The sequence below is a fragment of the Triticum aestivum genome, chromosome 2A, assembly GCF_018294505.1.
Source record: "Triticum aestivum cultivar Chinese Spring chromosome 2A, IWGSC CS RefSeq v2.1, whole genome shotgun sequence".
NCBI lineage: Eukaryota > Viridiplantae > Streptophyta > Magnoliopsida > Poales > Poaceae > Triticum > Triticum aestivum.
Genome location: NC_057797.1, coordinates 28,584,326 through 28,602,846, shown reverse-complemented (window position 1 = coordinate 28,602,846; position 18,521 = coordinate 28,584,326). Strand labels below are relative to the sequence as shown.

General features: G+C 43.7%; 1 pseudogene; it reads left to right on the top strand.

Moving 5' to 3' along the window:
* The first annotated feature begins 1,332 nt into the window (after nucleotides 1-1,332).
* Nucleotides 1,333-10,280, top strand: LOC123184450 (ABC transporter C family member 14-like; annotated as a pseudogene).
* Nucleotides 10,281-18,521: the final 8,241 nt, after the last annotated feature.

Here is an 18,521-nt window from a genome sequence, read left to right as displayed (position 1 = left end):
GAGAGAGAAGAATGCAGTGCTCCTAATATATTAGCAATATTTAGATTGCCCCCTCTTTTTATTCACTTTATTATTATTACTTTATTCTAGACCCTATCCCTATGGTTTATTCTTATGAAATATCATATAAAATAGAAGGTATAAGAAATGGATATAATGAAATTATTGATTCGATCTTATGACCTAATTTATTTGATTAATGGATCAACAACCAAACCACCCATTTTATGAAAAAGAAGGAGCAAGGATCAACAAAAGAAACAGACGCACGACTATCAAACCAACTAACTAACCAAGCTCATGTTGGAAGCAAACATGAAGAAGCATGTGATCTCGAAGCTCCGGAACAGAAGGCTAAGAAGTTTGTCGGCCAAGTTGGTTTGGTGGTAGTACAGACATGCGGAAAAGAACACACATGAGCAAGGGGATTTACTGGAGCAAAGGGAAAACACCGTATCCATTTATATAGGCATGGGGCCTGTACCTCTAAGGATGAAAATGAGAATGACGAACACCGAAAAACAGAAAGGCAAAGAAGCTAGGTCGTGAACGCCTCATCCCAGATGAGCACCCCTAGACTCTGATGACAAACCATCAGAAAACACGCGTGGTACAACTAGAGGTGGAAGATACGTACATGAGAATATCAGGAGAGTGGGACGTCCCTCTCTTTTTTCTTCCCGGCCAGTAGAGCCGGTGGAAGGAAAGGGGAGTTGGAGAGAGGGTGGCAAGGATGGGGGAGACGAGGACAAGAAAGGAGGAGAATTTGAGATGCGAGACCACTCAAACATTGTAAAGCTAATATATAACTTGCGTATAATGGATCGGACTATGACAACCTGCCCCTGTCGAGCATGGGCCCTATAGGCGGTCGCCCGTCCCTCCTAGGCCCGGGGTGGCCCTGTTTGTGTTTAACTGTTAGCATTAGTTTTGCTCAGTTTTTTTATTAGCATTGGTTTGAGTAATGAAATCTCAAGAAAAAAAAATCTGGATGAAGTATTCTTCCTCTCCATCTGCTGTCAAACATCTCGGCGAGTCAAAAGTTAGCATTGTCAAGTTTCAAACGCACAAAGCGAGGGCCCTCCATTCGGGAATCAACGCCGGCATGCATGCATTCACCCACATTTCCACGACGCCGCGTCACCCTTCCCTAGTCGCGCCGTTGGACGACGACGGCGAGAGGACTGCTGCTGCGTACGTGTCCACACGACGCGAGGAGAAGACCACGACGACGACGGCGAGAGGCTGCTGCTGGCCTGGCCAAAAAATTCAAAAAGGTTTCCCACGCTTCCCTTCCCCTCGCAAAAAACGGAACCCCCGTGCCCTGTGCCCTCCCACGCGCGCACCAACGACCCCGCCCGCACCACTGACGCCGCCGCCGACATGCCGGACCCGTGGTGGCTGGCCACCACCACCACGGCCTGCTCCCCGCCGCCCTCCGCTTCCGGCGCCGACCTCCTCGCCTTCCTCCTCCTCACCCCCTGCCCGCAGCGCGCGCTCCTCGCCGCCCTCGACCTCCTCTTCCTCCTCGCCGCCCTCGCCCTCTCCCTCCGCGCCCGCCTCCATCTCCACCACCGCCGCGCGCGCCAGGATCAGCATCAGCACGAGGTGGAGCCCCTGCTCGCGAAGCCGGCACCGGCCCGGTCCCACGGGAGGGGGTTCCGCCACAGGCTCGCGCTGGGGGCCTCCTCGGCGCTCGCCGCCGCGTCGCTCGTGCTGCTCGCGCTCGCCTTCCTGCTGCTCCCCGCGAAGGGGTACAGCAGCGACTGGACCGCGCTCCAGCGCGCCTTCCTCGCGGCGCAGCTCCTCGCGCACCTCGCCGCCGCGGGGACAGTCGCGGCGGAGAAGCCCGGGGCCGCGCGCGCCCACCCGACGCACCTGCGCCTCTTCTGGCTCGCCACCGCGCTGCTCGCCGCGCTCTTCTCCGGCTCCGCGGCCGCGCGCTTCGTCGCAGGTCAGACCGTCCTCCCCGACGACCCCATCGCGTTCGCCGGGCTCGTGCTCTCGCTCCCTCTGCTCTACTTCGCGGTCGACGGCTCCAGCGGCCTCGGTGAATCAGCGGCGGCCACTAGCGAGGAGGAACCAAGCGGTGCCTCTGAGGCGGCGACTTCCTACGCCACGGCGTCGTGGCTCTCGCTGGCGACCTTCAGCTGGATCACCCCGCTCATCACCAAGGGCTACAGAGCGACTCTCGGCGCCGAAGACGTCCCGCCGGTGGCGCCCTCCGATACCGCCGAGGCCGCGTACGCTCTGTTCGTCTCCAACTGGCCGGCGCCCCCCGCGCCAGGGTCCAAGGCCGGGCACCCGGTGATCACCGCGCTGCTGCGGTCCTTCTGGCCGCAGTTCCTGCTCACCGCCGCGCTGGGCGTGGCGCACCTCTCGGTCATGTACATCGGCCCGTCGCTCGTGGACAGGTTCGTCCAGTTCGTTCGCCGCGGCGGAGACGTGACGGAGGGGCTGCAGCTGGTCGGCATCCTCCTCGCCGGCAAGGCCGCCGAGACTCTCGCGTCGCACCACTACGAGTTCCAGGGGCAGAAGCTGGGGATGCGCATCCATGCTGCTCTGCTCGCCGTGGTGTACCGCAAGTCGCTGCGGCTGTCCACGGGCGCGCGGCGCGCGCACGGCGCCGGCACGATCGTGAACTACATGGAGGTGGATGCCGAGGAGGTGTCCAATGTCACGCACGAGCTCCACAACCTGTGGCTGATGCCGCTGCAGATCGCCGTCGCCCTCGCCCTGCTCTACACCCACCTCGGCCCATCTGTGCTCACCGCGGTCGCCGCGATCGCTGTGGTGACCGTGGTCGTGGCCCTCGCCAACCGGCGTAACATGGAGTACCAGTTCAAGTTCCTCAGCAAGCGCGATGAGCGCATGAAGGCCATCACCGAGTTGCTCAACTACATGCGCGTGATCAAGCTGCAGGCATGGGAGGAGACGTTTGGTTCCAAGATTAGTGAGCTCAGGGAGGCTGAGCTTGGGTGACTTGCCAAGTCCATGTACTTCATGTGTGCCAACACCATCGTGCTCTGGAGCGGCCCGCTTGCCATGACCGTGCTCGTGTTCGGCACCTGCGTGCTGACAGGTGTCAAGCTCGACGCTGGCAAGGTGTTCACAGCCACCGCGTTCTTTCGGATGCTCGATGGACCTATGCAGAGCTTCCCGGAGGCGATCGCCGCTGTGACGCAGGCGACCGTGTCGCTTGGAAGGCTTGACAGGTATCTGCTTGATGCAGAGCTCGCTGACACTACAGTGGAGCATGTCCTTGATGCTGATACTGGCCCGGACCGAGTGGTCGTGGAGGTGCACGATGGCATGTTCGCGTGGGACGTGAGGGGCAAGAAGGAGAATGAAAAGGAAGAAGAGGAAAATGATGACAGTGAAGGTGAGGAGGATGAGAGAATTGTGGAGGAGGCACCAGTGCTAGAGACAGTGCTGAAGGGGATTAGTATGACGGTGAGGAAAGGCGAGCTTGCGGCGGTGGTTGGAATGGTCGGGTCCGGCAAGTCGTCACTGCTCTCCTGCATTATGGGGGAGATGGACAAGGTCTCAGGCAAAGTAAGTGTGTGTTACTTATACAAAACAGCATCCTTATTTGTCAAAATACTATGCATTTGCTCATTCATTTTGTGCAACCTTACTTTTTTTTGAGAATTATTCGTGTGACACTCTTACGATAAACTGCGAGGATTTTGCCTGTTCATTTTCGGAATGGTTAAAATCAGCGAGTTGAGTGCAAATTAGGTGCAAGGTCAAATGCTTTAACTGGGAAATGCAATTCTATCGAATTAAGGGGTAATGGCTGAACTCTCAGGTGGGTAGAACACAGCAGTTAAACTGTCATTCTCACTAGTAGGAAAGGCTCTTCAAGTATCGACCGGGAATTCTGGAATCACCCGAATAACTGGAACCTTACCTGCCTGGTACTCATCTGTTATTGTTGTAAATGAGATTGTCGGTGCAAACTGTCAGAGAGAAGGAGGCTACTCTGCTTTTTGACGTGATACGTAGCTGCAAATCCAATAATTCTGCTACTCTGCTTTTGGTAATTGACGTGCCAGTTAAGCCTGCCATATGTTTGTTGGAATGCCTCCCCCTGTTTGACCCGATCTATGCTATTCTGTGTCTGATTTATGTTTTCATGAAATGCCCAACGGTCCAACCATTAGTTCCAAGAGCGTACTACAATTTTGTGGATGTGTGAATTATAGGTTGTGTGGATGCGTGAATTATAGGTTGTGTGGGTGAATCACATTTCTATCTAGGAGCGGCATATCTTCCATTGACGACATTGTTATAAATAGAATTCAAGTAGTCTTTTCTTGGTATTTGCATGGTACTTGGACATTCTGTGCTGTTCTTTTGACAAATTTAGAGAGGTAGTAAAACAGAATTCTTCATGATGCTCTCTAGGCTCTGCTCCGCCGTTTCAGTATTTTTTTTCTGCTGAAGCACTTTATAGCATTGTCTATATAAATTCTACCTCATATATACTGGCCTGTAGTTCCGACTGTCGTGCTTGTTTGCTTAACACTGTATCATTTTTCAACAGGTAAGGGTATGTGGTAGCACTGCATATGTTGCACAGACAGCTTGGATCCAAAATGGGACCATTCAAGAGAATATCTTATTCGGTCAGCCAATGGATGCTGAAAGATACAAGGAGGTTACACGATCTTGCTGTCTGCAAAAGGATTTGGAAATGATGGAATTTGGTGACCGGACTGAAATAGGAGAGAGAGGGATCAATCTCAGTGGTGGGCAGAAACAGCGCATTCAGCTTGCCAGAGCAGTTTATCAGAATTGCGATGTATATCTCCTTGATGATGTCTTCAGTGCTGTTGATGCTCACACTGGTTCCTATATCTTTAAGGTAATTCTTTTCTTTTTATTCATACAGTTTAATGTTCATCTGCATTCATTTCAAAATGGTCAACCAGATATTAATCAATATTGAAATGTCAACGTTGATCAGCTTTTTATGCTGTGTTACTGTGTCTCGAGTCCTGACCCCTGCAGGATTTCTGCCTGCTTGTTGAGAGAGTTGCGGAGAATTATTCATCTCTGTCATTAGTGCCATGATTACGTAAGTTTTAGCTCCATATCAAATGCTGGAAAGAGGGGGGAGACAGACTAAGGGAAGAAACCCTTTTTCCCGCGAAAATAAATAAATCAATCTTATGTTTTCAGCATATTTAGCTTCACTTGTGATGTTTTTTGTTTCTTCCAAAAATATCGTAAGATGATACGTTGATGTGCTGCTTTGTTCCTGGTATGTGACAAATAATAACTGTTATAATATGTAACGACTGAATAACTAATAACCAAAGAGTCCAAGAGCTAGGGCAATACTTATGACAGCTAAACAAATCAATGTTAAAGTAAGTCACATTGATATGCATGGGTTGAAGTAAACCCTCTTGATATAACTATCACTGATATATGTGCCACCATATTTTGTGGTTATGACAAGAATGCTCCTCTGCAGGAATGTCTAAGGGGGCTGCTCAAGGGAAAGACCATCTTGCTTGTTACTCACCAAGTGGATTTCTTGCATAATGTGGACAACATATTTGTAAGTTTATAATCTGTTGGTTGATGAACATAATAAAAGTTGAAATGTTTTTAATTTCGTCCAAAGCAAGTACTGCTGTAGCATCTGCCCACTGCTGCAGTATGTTTAGTTTCATGTCATTCTTATTTGCAATTATGCCTGAAGTCTGTTGGTATGACTTCTCAGGATACTCTTGTACTATCCAGTGGTTAGCAAGCAAGATTTCATTTATTATCTGGAACAATCATCATAAATAATAGAACACTCATGTTGTTTTTGTATAGTACTATAGTTGAAACAGTATAGGTGTAAACAGATGATTGATCACTGAAAGGTTACCACACTTCCTTCATGTAGTTTGCATGATTTTGTCATGTAGTTACGGTATGAATTATTCCCTCTAAAAGAGATTTATATGTGACTTGTAAGGTAGTTACTTTTTGGTGCTATGTACTTGACTTAGTCTTCAATAAATAATGTTCACGATGCAAATAAACAGGTCATGAAAGATGGTATGATTGCACAGTCAGGAAAGTTTGACGAGTTACTAGAGGCAGGCTCAGGCTTTTCAGCTCTTGTTGCTGCTCATGATAGTTCAATGGAACTGGTGGAACAGAGTCGACAAGTAGAGAAGACTGAACATTCTCAGCCTGCAGTAGTCAGAATCCCATCTCTTCGCTCTAGATCCATTGGAAAGGGTGAGAAGGTGATCGTTGCACCAGAAATAGAAGCAGCTACTTCTAAGATTATACAAGAAGAGGAAAGAGAGAGTGGCCAAGTAAGTTGGCGTGTGTACAAGCTATACATGACAGAGGCTTGGGGTTGGTGGGGAGTTGTGGGCATATTTGGATTATCATTGGTGTGGCAAGCTTCTGATATGGCTAGTGACTATTGGCTGTCATATGAAACATCAGGCGGCATCCCATTTAATCCTTCACTGTTTATCGGAGTGTATGTTGCCATAGCTGGTGTTTCAATGGTACTCCAAGTAATCAAGACTTTTCTTGAGACGGTTATGGGACTTCAAACAGCTCAGATCTTTTTCAGGAAGATGTTTGACAGCATTTTGCATGCCCCAATGTCATTTTTTGACACCACTCCTTCAGGAAGGATTCTTAGTCGGGTAAATCTCTTCATAGGTTTTTATTTGGTGATAGTATTAACTTGTCCATTTGCCTAAGTTGATTATATTTATGCCTCAGCAAACCTTACTTCCTCATCCTCTCGTATTCACTCAAATAAGTGCTAGCAACTCTAGTTTGACCTTCTGAAATGTGCACTTGTACTCTAAGATTTATAAAAGGAATAGTTTTTTTAATTAATTTTCTGCAAGGACAGAAGAGTGTTACATTTCTTTTTGTACTGAAGTACTGATTTGATATCTCCCCCTTGTCTTTTCAGGCATCATCTGACCAAACAACTATCGATGTTGTGCTGGCATTTTTCGTTGGCCTGACAATTTCAATGTACATTTCAGTATTGAGCACCATAGTTGTTACTTGTCAGGTTGCCTGGCCCTCAGTTATAGCTGTAGTTCCGCTTCTGCTATTGAACATTTGGTACAGGGTATGACATTATTGTAAAGTTCACCTCAAAGACCTTAGCTAATTCTGGTCATAAGAAGAGAATGCTGATTTGAACTTGCAATTTCCCTCTTTTCTGCAGAACCGCTATCTTGCAACTTCTCGGGAGCTAACTCGACTTGAAGGAGTAACCAAGGCACCGGTTATCGATCACTTTACTGAGACCGTTGTAGGTGCTACAACCATACGATGTTTTAAGAAGGAAAATGAATTTTTCCAGGAGAATCTAGAAAGGATCAATTCAAGTTTGCGCATGTACTTCCACAATTATGCAGCAAATGAGTGGCTTGGGTTCCGACTGGAGCTGATTGGAACACTCGTACTGTCAATCACTGCTTTCCTGATGATCAGCTTGCCCAGCAATTTTATCAAGAAAGGTACCAATTGAAAAAACAAGCATTTTATCTTAACATTCACAAGCGGCAACATGTTATCAGCAGAATGACACCAGTTTCTGCTTCATTAAATTCAGCAGCATTTCGGTAATAAAAGATGAATAATCTAAGAACAATGTACTGCATTTTGGGTTATCTTGGTACTCCAGGATGAAGGCGTAGATGATTATTTTTCTCAACAAATTGTTGCATAATTAATCCACCAATTGTAACCTTTTAAGTTCTTTTTGGTACAGATAATGTATTTTAACTGGCATACCTAGTAATGTACTCTTTGTAGATTTAAGATCATGAGCCTTTTATAGGCCGGAGAAACTGATTTCTGTCAACTTGTTGCAGAATTTGTTGGCATGTCCCTTTCGTATGGCCTTTCCCTCAATTCTCTGGTGTACTTTGCAATATCGATCAGCTGTATGTTGGAAAATGATATGGTTGCTGTAGAGAGGGTAAATCAGTTCAGCACTCTTCCTTCTGAGGCAGCATGGAGAAAAGAGGATCATCTTCCTCCGAATTGGCCCACACATGGAGATATTGACATCAGCGATCTAAAGGTTAGAAGGACCAAGTACTCAAATATGCACAGTTTCATATCACTCTGTCCCAAAATTCTTGTCTTAGATTTGTCTAGATACGAATGTATCTAATACTAAAATGTGACTTGATACGTCCGTATTTAGACAAATCTAAGACAAGAATTTTGGGACGGAGGGAGTACTTTGTTGTTATTTTTACGTTGTATCTATTCCACATAAATGTGATGAAACTATTGGTCTGTCTTGCACTGGATCAAGTGTTGAATGTTCCGAATATTTCTCTTTGTTATTGGGGATTTCTCAACCAGCTGAGCTCATAATTTTTATCCTTTCAGGTTAGGTATCGACCAAATACACCTCTAATTCTGAAGGGCATTAATGTGAGCATTAGAGGTGGTGAAAAGATAGGAGTTATAGGAAGGACAGGCAGTGGAAAATCAACTTTGATTCAAGCACTGTTCAGGCTTGTAGAACCTGCAGAGGGGAAGATGATCATTGATGGAGTAGACCTATGTGCATTGGGTCTGCATGATCTTAGGTCCCGTTTCGGCATAATTCCCCAGGAGCCAGTTCTCTTTGAAGGGACGATTCGAAGTAACATTGATCCAGTTGGCCAGTATTCAGATTCTGAAATATGGCTGGTATGGTGTACGTAACGCGTTTGTTTCAGACTTCCTCCTTGATGTGATGTGATGTGCTAATTAGCTGTGGGAATTACGTCACATGTTTGCAGGCTCTGGAGCGTTGCCAACTGAAAGATGTGGTAGCTTCAAAAGCTGAAAAGCTCGATGCTCTAGGTTCGCCATTTGTATGCTTCAGTTGTATTTTTTGTCGGCTAAAGTTGCATCTTCCACTCAGGCTTAATCACTTAATTATGTGTTCCGAAGTTGTGAGTGAAAAAGTGTTGGCTGGTTGTTAAGTAAGATCATCTACTAGTCCAAAGTTCTGAACGACCGCACTTTTCAAAAACATAAATGGACTGAATAGTGCAGTTAGTAACTTTTATAACTATCAGACCTTTCGGTTGTCAATATCATGTCATACATACATTGTGCGGGATCCTCATCACATTATAGGTACCATGTACAGGAAACAATTAATGTAACTATGAAAATTGCCAAATGAACAGTGACAATCTGGGGGAAGAAAACAGAGCTTAATACCTGAATTCAAATGACACGACCTAAATCCACCACTATCAGTTTCCAGAAGAGCATAAAATAGTTTGCGATAAATGATGATTTACTTCCCCTTTCACGAAATATTCTGTTTAATTAGACAGTTAATAATATATACTCATCCCTTTTACTTTTCTCACAGTGGCCGATAGCGGGGAGAACTGGAGCATAGGCCAAAGACAGCTTCTGTGCCTTGGCCGTGTGATATTAAAGCAGAACCAAATCTTACTTATGGACGAGGCAACTGCTTCAGTTGATTCTCAAACCGACGCTACGATTCAGAAGATCACCCGAGAACAATTCTCGTCATGTACTATTATCAGCATTGCACACAGGATACCGACAGTCATGGACTGTGATCGAGTTTTGGTGCTGGACGCAGGTATCTCTCTTTAATCTCACTGCTTTGTACTTCCTCTGTTCACTTTTATAAGACGTTTTAGACAATTCAGACAGTGCCCAAAACAGTTCAAAGCTAGCTGTCCAAAACGTCTTATAATAATGAACGGAGGGAGTACCCATTTACCACGTCCTTCCCCTAGATAAATGTGTGCTTTTGGTATATCTGGTTCAGAGGACTGGAGTCCTGCTTTTCACTTGGTTCGGTCAGTCACGCCCTTCCTTGTTCCAGAATGGCATTCTAAAATCTCACTATCTGTGTCCAGGTCTGGTAAAGGAGTTCGATGCACCATCGAGGTTGCTCGAACAACCGTCATCCCTCTTCGGGGCGATGGTCCAGGAGTACGCCGACCGCTCGGCCAACCTCTAGTAACTTGCTCCCGGATACCGTATATATGTAAAGAAAAATAAATAAGAGTGGTTTTGATAGGTCGACTGGTTGAGTGTATATACCGCGCAATACCTCAACAAATATAAGTAGAAGGTTGGAGAGTGTTCTCCAGTGTTATTTAGAAAGGCAGTTGTAGTTAAGTTGATAATTTTGTACCACCACTGTGAGTTCGAGGTTACTAGTTCAAAGATTAGACACTTTGCTCCCGGATGCAGTTCTAACTAGTTCCAATTAAACGTACGGTGCTGTGTCGTAGGAGTACTATGTTTCCAGCTACTCCTCAGTTGTGAATTAGAAACAGAAAGTTCAACACAATCTACGCTGGGTTAGGCTGGGGTGTCACGGTAACCATTGACCGCTCCCACTTACCTCGGGATCTTTTCTCTCAAAAAATAAAATAAAAATAAAAACTTGACTCGGATTTTATATGGTTGGTCAGCAGCACAAGTGCACTACCGATTCTGCGACGGAAAATTGTCCAAGGATGTTCGTTATTCGTTATTAGGTTTTATTATTTACACACACATGTGTGACGCCATCAAAACAGGTAGTTCTGAAAGCTATGGTGTGATCGTCCACGAGATCACACATCATGCTAGGAGTTTTATTCCTTGTAATTTTGTTCATGAGTTTAGAAGTTCGAGTGTCGAAGCTCACAACCTCGTGAAGCATGCTCTCTTTGGGGATTGGTCGCCATGCTTGGTTAGGCATGCCTGGCAATCTCCTCGTCCCTGTAAACATTGTGATGAATTAATAAAAGCTTCGAGAGTTTGCTTAAAAAAACCATGTGCGGCACCGCCGCTTCCTCCCTAGTTCCTGGCGCCCTTCTTCAATGCTGTTATGCCACTCCCAATCGCCGTCCCTCCTTTGCAAGCGATGTCCGCCGCCATTTTTCACGAATTGAAAAAAGGTTCATGAATTCAAATAATATTTGGGAATTCAAAAAATGTTCGTGAAATTCAAAAAAAAAGTCAAATTCAAATAATGTTCGTAATTAAGAAAACAAAACATGAAAAAGAATGGCCTGGGAGCTTTACAAAACCATATGAGAAGATCCTAGAACCTTCCTGAAACCGTTAAATAGTCTATAGCCGCTTGATGGGCCGGCCCGCTAGAAAGCTCATGTAGGCGACCGCACCATATTCCTCGCAGCAGGCGATACATATCATTTGTGACGCACCATTGATGTGCCACATAGGCTCCCATTGTACCACCTCAAGCCAACTATCATGACACAATGTTGTGATGGTCACTGCCATGTAGGTCCAGGCCCAGGTTTGCCCATCTCACACATCATCGTGAACATTAGGCCTATAGCGACATGATTCCGATGATGGGGTTTGCGGTGGAGGTCACATGTGCGGTGACCCTCTGTTGGATATGGATTCTCCCCCTCCCATTGGTGGCCGGTCATACGGAGCTGCGACAGAGACCAGAAGCATGATGATGAGGACCCTCTCGTGCTTCCGGTGTATTTTTGTGCGGACCTTGGGCTCTCTCAACCCCAAGAACCAACTAATGAGGAGTCTCCAACCAGTAGAGAGATTACGGTCGTTGACGTCTTTTACAGCAGGTCTGCGTTTACTCCACATGGAAAGCGGCAATCTCGCTTCTATGACTAGGTTAAGCATTGTCTGACTCCCGTGCTTTGAAGGTGTTGGTTTGAAGCTCCGCTTCAGGGATGAAAAATACCATGTCCGACCTTTGGTGAACTTGTTAACATTTATGCATTTGTGACGATTCCTTCTCTTGAAGCAAGTAGTGTATTTTGTTGTTCGGTCACACGTCATAAAGTTCCAAGGTGGGATTATGGAGATTTTGCCGCAAGGCCGATGCCCTCATATATCTTTACTTTTAAATAAGCAATTCACTCGACATCTTTGCTTGCCTTTCTTTGGCATTGTAGAATAATCAATAATATGTGACCATGCACATCAACCGATGCAGAGGTTGGAGGTGCTACCCTCATTTTTTTGAAAGAAAATCAAACAATATCCATATGTGTAGTGGGAGGTGAATCTCGGGAATTACTAGACAATAATGATATGTGTAATGCCCTAATCCATTCCACATTTCGGTTTCCCCACTGGCCTAATTGCCCGTTCCTTGACCACTGACGTCATCTGCCGCCGACCAGATAGGCACGAACCAAGCTTAATAACAATATCTATATGTGGATGTGCAAAGCGTTGACACGTGTAGGGGGATGTGATTATTAGGAATCAGCAGGCAATAGTGGTCTCTGCTGATTAGTGAATGTCCACCGAGTTGCAAGACTTGTTACTGGGAAGGTGGTGAAAAGGGCCTATGACAAAGTGTTAAGAATTCAAGAAAAAAGGGGAAAAGGTGAAGAAGGCCCATAAGTTATTGTCATTTTTACAAAATTGTTCATAAATTTTAAAAACAGTTTCCATGGCATTTTCATTTAAAACTTATGAAATATTTCTAAATTGTTCATGACATAACACATTATTTAACCGGAAATCATAAATTTTCAAAAAATAGTTAGCTATTTTAAAAAATCTTCATGACATTGAAAAAATGTTCATGCATTTAAAATCATAGTCCTGTATTTATGAAACAAAATTAGTTTATTTATCTTAAAAAGTGAAGACTTAAAAGGGAAAAGAAAGATGAATAAAAACCACAGGCATTAATTAGAAGGAAAACTATTCCCTACGTTGGCTATTGGGCTGCTTTCGCTTCACGAGGATGCTTCTGGACGATCTTCCTTTTGGTGGGAACCCGTATAGGGCCGACCTAGTGGTGCCGCGAGTGAGACTGTAGCTGATCGGCTTTTATAGTATTTTCTGTAATTTAGTTTTTTGAAAAATCCAATCAGATTCTTTAGAAAAAATGTGAAATTTTTTTGAGAACATGAATTTTTTTTGGCAAAAATTGAAACATTTTTTAATACCCGACCATTTCTGTAGAAAAATAAATATTTTTTAAATGGCAATAGTTTTTCAAATTGGCGAACATTTATTGTAAACGTGAACATTGGTTTCAAAATTTTGGAAAAAAATAAAACATAAACACTTTTTTTGGAAAACAATAGTTTTAAAAATTTGCAAACATTTATTGTAAACGTGCACATTGTTTTAGAAATTTGGAAAAAAGAGAACATAAACACTTTACTTTGTACATTTTGATTTTTTAAATGCGAACAATTTTTTAAAATTTTGAGAATTTTTCGAAAATGCAACATTGTTATCATAGTTGAGATTTTTTTTGAAGTGAACGTTTTCAGAAATGTGTATTTTTCAAAAATTTGAGCATTGTTTTTCAAATTTATGTACTTTTATGAAATTTTGAAAACGATTTTAAAATGGGATGAAGTTTTGAAATTCCAAACAATTTTAAAAACTCAAATTATTCCCTTTTTTGAAAATAAAATAAAAGAAAGATAAAAAATTAAAAAACAAACAAACAAAAACCATCTAGAAGGTTCCTAAAACTTGTGAAAAACAAACAGGAAGCTTGCTCCCAAAACTAGGATCTATAGAACGCTAAATGTGTCGGCCTAGCTGAGTCCACCTTTCTCCAGCTCTTTGCAGTATGCCAATAGCTTGGCTTACAGAGCGAAAAATATGAATTTCTCCTTTCGATAGACTTGTCATTGGGCTAGTGGTAGCAAGGGCCTAAAACTGAAATCACTAATTAAGTAGAACCCCATGCAAATGTAACTTTCATCTTCTCTCGTGGTGACAAATGGTGTAGCGCGTGTGTGGCACCTATTGCCACCAGAGAGTTTTTCATGGTTTTCTCACCCTGCACGATGGGAGGCTAGTTGTTTGTGTTTTTCTTTCTTGATCCATTTTTATAAATTTAAATATCTCATGAACCCTACATCCAAAATATAAATCGTTTCAATGTTGCATTCCTCACGTCGAGGCCTTCAAAATTAGATCTCATGTTGATAGGTTTCGACGATTTTTTTGAACGAAAGTTATACTCTCAAAGTGAACTAACTTGTGCTCCCAAATGTACTAACTTGTGTTTCCATCCATACCAATATAAAAAGACCCAAAGGGGCAGATCCAATTAATCTCGACCATCAAATCATGTCAATTCAATGACCTAGACTGCTTCAATGTCAAGCACTCAACACGTTTAGCGTGCAATTAATTTCATGCCAAATATAGTGCTAATCACATAATAACACGCAAATAATATCCTATTTAATATCCGCATGCACTTAATATACTTCCAAATTAATGTGCATTGCATGTACACAATGACTAGTTGGTTGAAGTAAACCTTGCACTCGTGTGTGAAGCACACATGCACTTCCAAAGTGAGCTAACTTGTGCTTTAGAACTGTACTAACCCGCGCTTTCAAAGTGAACTAACTTGTGCTTTCGCTGGGTGAAACACACATTATGCTCACACGTGAAGCACACATGTAATTCCAATGTGAACTAACTCGTGCTTTAATACTGTACTAACTCATGCTTCCAAGTAAACTAACTTGTGCTCCTGCGGGGGTGAAGCATGCCTCACACTTCTACATGAAGCACACATGTACTTCCAAAACAAATTAACTCGTGCTTCCATCTTGTACTAACTCGTGCTTCCACACGCAGTACAATTGTGTTTCCGAGGAGAGCACACGTGTGCTCCACACACAAAATAGGGAAACCGAAAAATTAAGAAAACGTTGAAAAACCAAACAAAATAATGGAAACCAAGCAAAAAAAGGGCTCCCTTGCAGTGGGTGTCCAGCGCGTGACACGTGAAAAGATGGCTGAAGTCATCACAACACTTGACGGGCGCATGTGCGCTCACAGCCCATGGAAGTGCCCCCAGTGGAGGCACCCCTGATTAGTTGCTCCAGCATAAAAAACTTGCTAAAATTTCTCTCACTGCAGCTGAAAAAATATATCCTCTCATATAATTCAATAAAAAATGAAAAAGGCTGATACCCACATATTATATATCTTGGTGCCCCAAAGGTCAGAACAAAACCCTAGTTCTGACAGCCGTCGGCAAAAGGTGTATGCATATAGAAACTCACTGGTGGAGTGCAGATCAAGGTCAGCCCAATCAATTCCGCCATCCGGCTTTCCCCATCAGCCTAATTGATATGTCCTTGACCACTCTAGTTGTCAGCCGTTCAGCATATAAGCTTGACTAGATCGAATGACCGCATCCTCGGCTGCCACTCACCTCTACCTCGACTATCACTGGAATCCGCCACCTACTCCAGCTAATGCACCAACACAGTGACCTCCTGGATGAAATCCAACACCAAATTATCTCAAAACTCCCATGAAAAAGGTTGGTTGCACATCTGGGCCTCCACCCTGCTCGACCTGGACACATGGACATACTTGACCCCAACCCCGTCGTGCGTAGTGACTCCCAGGGCATCGCCTCCCACCAGTGCCCTTTTTGATACATCCACCTTACCAACAAAGCCATCAGCCATGCAAACCCATAGGTGTAAGCTCAGGGGGTGGTTTCAAGTGTTTGCCAGCAAGGGCGTGCAGGATCTCGTCTGCGTCAACCATTGATCCACCATCTTTATCCGTATTCCTGACGATATCCTACGATGTACGTCCTTGACCTGTTTATAGGTCGACATGTGCTTCTTCTAGTAAACCCATGGGTGCTCAGTTGCCGAAGTCGATCCGGTTCCCCGAGCTGCTAGAGCTTGGCATGTGCATGTGCGCCACCGATTTATGCAAGATAGACTTCGACCGGGTGCTCGCCGGTAGCCCAAAGATGGAGAAGATAGCTTTCATCAGCACCCGCATGGCCCTGACCTGCATCGACCTCATTGGCCCCAATCTCAGATGTGTCCTGTTTTGGCACACCGTTACGTCACAAGAGCTCACTGTACATGACATTTTTACATACTAAGAAAATCTTAACCTAGTCTTAAAAAGAGTTTATGTACTTAAAAAATCATTCATGATCTTTTTTGGAAAAAAAATCATGCATTTAGAAAAATGTTTATGAAAATTTAAATTCGAGTAAAAAAAATCACAATAAATGTTCATGACATTAAAAAAATCTTTCATATATTTATGTAAATGATCATGACATTTTTTAAAAGGTGTATGATATTTTAAAATTTCATTTATTTTTAAAACGTTCATGACATTTATTTTGAAATCATGCAATTTTTGAAAATCACGCGTTCTTTACAAAAATGTTCATGATACAAAAAATATTTTCTAATATTAGATTTATGCCAACATAGGACTACCCTCTATATATAGATGTTCAAAACCGACCATGTTCAAATCAGAAAAAGCCCTCCCAAATTGTCAAATCCTCGCCTCCAGCCATCTGTTACCCCCCACCACTGTCCTCCTTCCCCGTTTCTCCCATGGCCGCCGCCGTTGAGTTTAGTTTCACAACAAAGAGACTAGCAAAAGAGTCCTCCAGAATATAGCGACCCTTCAAGCTCGCTCATTTTTTTTTGAATTCGACACAACCCCATGCCACGATTTCGTCGTCTCGGGAGTCGCACAAATATGACTTGTGGCCCTGAATGGCACCACGAGTTCGTTGTCTCGGGAGTCGCACAAATATGACTTGTGGACCTGAATGGCACCACGAGTGGTTGTATGCCCTGGTTCACTAGAATCAACTATACAGACCCCCCTCACCACGACGTTCTTGGTCTTGAGCTTGAGGAAAACTAACAACCAGTCTTTGATGTCCTCCTTCGTAACCCCGTCAGGGTAGAAGCGTATGCACCAATCATGGTCGCCGACGACATAGGTAATGGACTTGATGCACTTGCCGACACTGTGGAATCGGTATATGCATATCGGTAGACGCAAGCCGATGCCATAATCACTTTGCTTCTTCACCTCTTTTTGGCCTCATCCGCCAGACATCACCCTTCTTTTTCACCGCATAGACATTTCTGGCGAGAAGTTAGCTCATAGTCCATTAAAAGACCATTTATGCTCGCATGGCAATCATAGTCCTAGGAACATAGCAATGCAAAGTAGTCGAGCGCTTCTCCATCTTGTTGCTTTGAAAGTGCAAAAGAATGCTTACGAAAATGTATCGGGAAACGCAGATAGTATAGTTTGGTCGTCAACACAAACTACTGATGGTACGATCAGACTATACACGTTCTAAATACATCAGGCCATAATTCAGAGTGTTTTGTATTTCATCCGTTCAATCGTTCGAAAGTTTCCAACGCCCCATGCCATTTGCCACAAGCTTATTGAATCATGGTACAACCTACATGCATCGAAGGAGCAACCTCAAATAACTTGCTTCCCAATACTGCAGATATTAATAAGTAAATGAGTCTTTCTTCTTGAAAATGAGTCTATAAAAGGAGTTTGGCAAAGCAGCACAATATTCCATCCTCCTACTCATCATGCGTGTATGTACAATAAAATTAATGGATAATGGTATTCTTCACGATTTTCCTGGCACTTTTTTTTTGAGAAACACCTTGGTCAAAGAAGCACGTCTGGAGCTTAGGCCCGTCTCTGGACGTCAACCTCTCTATTAGACTTTTTTTTCTTTGATCCAAACTCTGCCTTCGCATAATTGAAGAGAAAGAAAAAGTACAAGAATGAGAAAGAGAAAGAACACCGGTTGGTCCATCCTGAAAAAGGCACATCGATATAAAGTGGTGATGAAACCCTCATGTGCAAGCAGGTAAAAAAAAAAAGAACGCGAGCGGATGTAAGCTCATGAGGCCTGCGAGAATATTTCGTTCCATCAAGAACGATCGACCGAGCGAACAATGATGGTTCCCCTCAGGCCTTGTACAATGCTAGGTGCTTGCGGAGGTGTTTAGAAAAATAAATTGGGCTCTCTTGAAGAATCGGTGCCTATTTCTAGGGGAGAGACGTCTAATTAAGTGTCTACCCTCTACAAATAAGCACCGGTGCTTAAAAAACGAATTTATTTCTCTAAGCACCTCCCCTAAGCCTCTTCCATTGTACAAGGCCTTAGGCGTTTGCTCAAGCGAGTGTTCCACACGACGGCATGTTGGCCCACAATATAGAGAGCACGCGAAAAAACGGGTGAGGACTAGTTAGTTGCTTTTGCAAGTACTTGCCATCAACAAAAAAATCAAAATACTTTGTGATATAGGAATGGCAAAAACACATAATTTGGCAAGAGAACAAAACATGATTTTGCAAGGCCCAAAAAATTTCCATCTGAAAAAGCAACGTAATGAAAAAAGAGAGGAAAACACATATAAAAAGTGAGTTTGCCATGTCATGATTAAAATCCACCCTACATATAAAAAATTTCCGTGTTTAAAAATTTCATATACATGAATAAATATAAAAAGAGAGAAAATTGCCAGGACACATAAAAAATTTCATATGATCTATAAATTTGCTATGGTACAATAAATTCAAAAATATATACACATAAAAAAATTCCATGGTATTTTTCTAGAAAACATGCATAGTTGAATTCTGCCATGGTACATGCAACTTTGATAGAAAATGTTGTATATGTCATGTGCAAGTTGTTGGGAATTTTTAATAAT